Below are 6,000 nucleotides of genomic sequence, written 5' to 3'. Positions count from 1 at the left end.
AAGACATGAAAAGAAGGCTTTTGACATAATTTCTACTAATTTGGATAAAGCCAATTTTTTTCACATTATCTGTTATAAAGGACCAGCAAAAGCATAGAAGACTTTTTGCAATATATATGAAAGCAAGAACTTGTCTAATATCATATTCTTAAAGAAGAAATTCTTTACTTAGAAGATGGAAGAAGTTGAAGACATCATGGCTCATATCAAATCAATAAACAATTATTGAAAAGCCTTTAAAAAAAAGTGATATTATTATGACTTTGTTTATGAACTTTTTTAGGTCCTACAATTACCTCATTGTAGTATTAGAGTCCATCAAGTTGAAAGAACTTATAATAGATTACGCAATGACAAGATGTATTTATGAAGTAACTAAGAAGAAAGAAAAAAAACCTCAAAGTGAAGATACAACTCTCTTTTTAAGATAAGACAAAAGAATATTTTTAATAAATATGGTAATATAATAACTTGCTTCATTTGTAGAAAACCAAGTCACTTTGTATGAAATTGCTACAAGGCAAAATAATAAGATGGAAAAAAAACTAATAATATATATGAACAATTTGAAGGATATGATTTTATATTTATAGTAAGTAAAGGCACCTCTATAGCTTCCATATCTAAGTGGATTGTTGATTTGGATACCACTAAGCACATGATTCCATACAAGTATTCATTTGACACTTATGAAGAAATTTCAGCAAAAAATATTTTTATGAAAAATAATGGCATGCTAAAAGCCATTAGAATGGACTCCATTATAATGGAGATTTTTATGAGAGGAAAAATCAAGAGGATTAGATTGAAAGACATCTTATATATATATATAAAAAAAAAAAAAAAAAAAAAAAAAAAAAAAAACTCCTTCCAATGAATAAATTAATTTGACATGGTTGTAAGGTAAAATTTGATAAAAATGGCTACTTTGTAAAGACATTAGATACAAATGATATTGCCAAGAGCTTTAAAAATGGCAACCTCTACTTCATCAAGTACAAGCAAGTGAATGAAATTGAAGTAACTATATTTGCTAAGTTTTCACATGATTAAGATAAATTTGACATTTGGCATTAATGCCTTAATCATCTGAATGCTAAGAGTATGAAGGAACTTCAATTTATGGTATGTAGCTCAAATCTTAGTCAATTCAACTATAATGCCATAACACTTGCTTCTAAAGATTATATCCAAGGCAAACAAAAAAATGCCTCATTTTTTAATAGAGATGCAACATATGTAAGCAAGTTATTAGAGATTTTACATTTGGATGTTTATAGACCAATAAAGAGACTACTAATTGAAGGAGTAAGATATTTTATCATATTCATTGATAATTCTTTAAGAAAGATTTAGATTTTCATCTTCAAATCAAAAAGTGAGTGTTTTTTAAGTTTTAAGAACTTTAAGGCATTTCTAAAAAAATAATGTGGATTCAAGATCAAGTTGTTTTACATGGAAAATAGAAGTGAGTATCTATCAAAGCTTATTTATGACTTTTTAAAAATTCAAGATATTACAAGAAAAACCTCTACTTCTTACACTCTACAACCAAATAGAGTTGCTGAAAGAATAAATCAAACTATTGTAGAGATGACAAAGAGTATATTATATGCTCAATACTTTAACCATGAATTTTGGATAGAGCCATGGTGAATGTGATATATACAAGAAAAAAGGTGCCCTACAAGTGCATTCACATCAATGATTCCAAAACAAGCATGGAATGGGAGAAAACCTTATGTTTCATACATAAAGTCTTTTACATGTATTGCTTATGCAAAGGTATTAGATTGTATGAGGTTTAAATATAATACAAAAGATAAAAAAATGTGTATTTTTTGGATATTATAAAATTATTAAGGCATATAGGCTAATGTATTTGGATACCAAGAAGATCATTAAAAGTGGTGATATAGAATTTTGGAACATAAGAGTGCTTGTGAACAATTAGAGATGTATTCAAGTAGGAGTAATGATATATTTATAAATATATTCTCAAATTTAGTAAAGAAAGTAAAATAAGTTGATAAAAATGAAGATAGTAGAGATGTAAATAAAAATGAAGAGGCAATGAAGATGAAGAAGAAGGCCTTTACAATTTATAGGACTAGTAATGAAGATGTTTAAGATTATAATGATGATGATGATAATGATGAAGAATACCAATCTTTGAATAAAAAAATATAAGATTTAAAGAAGAAGAAGCTTAGAAAAAAGCATAGAGTACAATAAGATGAAACTTTTTCAAATAAAACGAGATATCTTTTGAGAGAAAAAATGTCACATAGTGAATAGTAGAAGAACTACATCTTTTCTCAAGTAAATAAAGAACATATTAATGTTATATTTTTTATTGACCCATTAAATTTGTGTAATGCAATGAAGTCCACACATGCTATGAAGAGAAAGAAGGCTATAGAAAAAAAAGTATAAATCACTCATGGATAATGAAACATGGAAATTTATTCAACTTCTATGAAATCCATCTTCAATTGATTTTAAGTGGATGTTTAGAATAAAAAGGGATGCAATTGACAAAATTGTGAGATATAAGATAAGATTAGTTGCCAAAAACTATTCACAACTTGTTAATATTGATTTCAATGAAACATTTGTTTTTGTAGCCAAGTTCACTACCATTAGAACTTTGTGGCAATAAGGATAGCAATGAACTTTGAAATATATCAAATTGATGTAAAAACAATTTTCTTGAATAGAAAGTTAGAAAAAGATATTTATATGAATCAATTTTAAAGATTTATTAAAGAAGACAAACAATACCTTATTTGAAAGTTGAAAAAAATCCTTATATGGACTAAAACAATCATTAAGGACATAATATCAATAAATTGACATATTCTTTGTGAATATAGGATTTATAAAGAGTGAGGTTGATCATTCTTTATATGTAATGCAATCAAATGAATTCATATTAATTGTCATCTTCTATGTTGATGATTTAATTATATTGAATAACACCATATAGAACATAAATTGGTTAAAGATAAATTTAAAAAAGGATTATAAAATGAGTGATTTGAGAGAGCTCTATTTTTATTTAGAAAAAGAATTTGTAAGATATCATGATAACATTACCATTATAATGAGCCAAAGTAAATATATTGAAGAGATATTGAAACAATTCAACATAAAAAAGTGCAAGTCCATTGAAACACCTTTGAAAGTCAATTTGAAGTTGATAAAGTTCTTAAATGAAGAATTTACTGAAGTTGAAGATAAAATAAAAGATATTCCATACAAGGTAGAAGAAAGCTTACTTATGAATGCAATGATTGGCATAAGAATAGATCTTGTATATGCGATAAGTATTGTAAATCAATACATATCAAAGGCTAGATCAATCTATTGGACAAACATCAAGAAGATTATGAGGTACTTGAAAGGCACTTTGAACTTCAAATTGTGTCTTGGACGAAATAATATTACATTGCATGATTATTGTGATGCAAATTGGATTGGAGGTGCAAATAATAGAAGGTCAATAATACGATGTATGTTCTTTGTTGGAGTAGAAGCATTATCATAGAATTACAAGAGATAACCAACAATTGCTAGGTCCATAATAGAATATATATATATATATATATATATATATATATATATATATATCCATACATATTTAAATATATATTTAAATACATCTTTAAAAATTTTGAATTTTAAATTTAAAAATAATTTGATTCAAGAAGTTTTCAAATGATAGTAATTAATGAAATATGTCTAGTGATTTATGGTTTTAAATCCAAAATAAGATGACTTATAAAATTCCAAATATAACAAGAATTATAATAAAAATATATTTTATTTTATTTTATTTATTAATATTAAATATTTTTAAATATATAATTTAATTTTAAAATATTTAAACTAAATTTTAAAATATTATTTATTAATATTTATCTTTAAGATAATATATAAAATATTGTTAGATATATTCAAAATTTTAAAAATATAATTATATTTTATATTTTTTGATACAACATTTGAGCTAAATATACAATGGTCTTTAATTCTTTAAAATAATATTAAATATTTATTATAATATAAAAATAAAAATAAAAATATTTAATCTTTTGTATTTGTAAAATATCTTATATAATTTATTTTAAGATAACACTTTAGAAATATGAATTTTTCATAAGAATAGATTTCAGGATATATGTATAAATTTTGAAATTTAAAATGTTTTAATTAACCAATCAACATGTAAATAAAAACTAATTATTTAAATCGAACTAAGAATAATTCCAAAAATGTTATTATTATAAATAATTATTTTTATGACCAAAAAAATCTAAAATAATAATGTAAAATTATTTTATATATTATTTATATATGTTATAGCTTAAAAAGTTATAAATTAAGAGAGCTTGAGGTGGAGTAGAGAGGCAAAAAAGATTGAGAACAAGATCAGGGACAACGAACAAATACAAAATAAATCATGAGATGAAAAGGGCGATGTGGCATTAACAATTTCTTATATGTGAATATATATATATATATATATATATACATACAAAAGTAGTTATTAAAGTCATATCCTAAGTTTGTTAAAGCCACATCTCTCTTTCTACTTAATAATTGATTTTGTACAAGTTCCATATCTCTGATCCTATTTCCATTTCATGTCCCTTCATTCCTATATTCTATTCCCACCTCCCTGGTTTTCACTCCATCTTGTGCCCGCCCTCTCCATCTCTACTTCGTCCCTATCTATGTTTTAAAATACGAGACAAGAATTTTTATATGGGAATATTAAAAACTCTGGACCTTGAACATATTTCATTCATTAGACCTTGTAAATCAACTAAATTATTTACCTGTAAATAAAATCTTTATATTACTTCTTACATGAAGAAGTATTTTTTTTTTAAAATAAAATTTGGAAGTAATTAGAAAAAATCAAGCTTAATAATTTTTTTTAATGTCATCCATTTTTTTCTAAAGCTTTTTTATTTATAATAATATAAACTATATAATCTAATAATAAATTGACCATGAAAAAATTTAAAAAGATATGAATTGAAGATGAAGAAAGAAAAGAAAAACATAAAAATATATCTTAGATATTTTAGAAATTATTTTTTACAAAGAATTTTAGAAAATGGTACTTCATTTGATATGATATATTCAAAAATAAATAAATTATATTTTTTATAAATTTAATATATAGATATATATATATATATATATATATACACACTAAAAGCTCAAACTTTGTGAATATGATAAATCAACAAAAAAAAATATATATATATATATCTTTTTTTTGATTTTTTCATTTTTTTACTATAACTTTATACCTAAAATATTATATTATTCCTGATAGGCTGGATTTTACAATTCTAATACTTGAGTAGTATTTTAAAGATATGAGACATATTTTGTAAATCAAGTACACAAAGAAAATAAACTATATCAAATAATATAAATAAACTTTTTAAATGAATTATTTTTTATTTTTATTATATAATTATTTTATTGATGAATTTAATCATTTGAAACATAGCTTATCAGATTAATGTCAATCATTGAAAGAAAAGAAAAGAAATAACATGCATAAAAAATAAAAATATGACTTATTAAATTTTAAAATTAATTATTTTGTTGTATGAGTTGAGGATGGGAGTAGAGATAGAGTGGGTGGAGATGGGGTGACAAGGTTGAAGCAATGGAAGTAGAGGCAAGGTGGCAAAGTTGAGGTAGAGAGGATGGATGGAAATGAGATATAAAAATGGAAAGAGGCAAGATAAGAATGACGTCAAAGACATGGAACTTGTACAAAATCAATCATTCAGTGGGAAGAGGGATGTGGCTTTAATAAACTCAAACTATGGCTTTAACAAGTTCCTAAATATATATATATATATATATATACACATCACAATGGATATGTTTTACATGAAGATGAATAGAATTATTTTACATTAAAGTGTAAATGAAGAATTGAGATAAACCAAGTGTACAATTGAATTA

The sequence above is a fragment of the Physcomitrium patens genome, chromosome 2, assembly GCF_059467195.1.
Source record: "Physcomitrium patens ecotype Gransden chromosome 2, ASM5946719v1, whole genome shotgun sequence".
Lineage (NCBI taxonomy): Eukaryota > Viridiplantae > Streptophyta > Bryopsida > Funariales > Funariaceae > Physcomitrium > Physcomitrium patens.
This window is presented reverse-complemented; position numbering follows the sequence as displayed.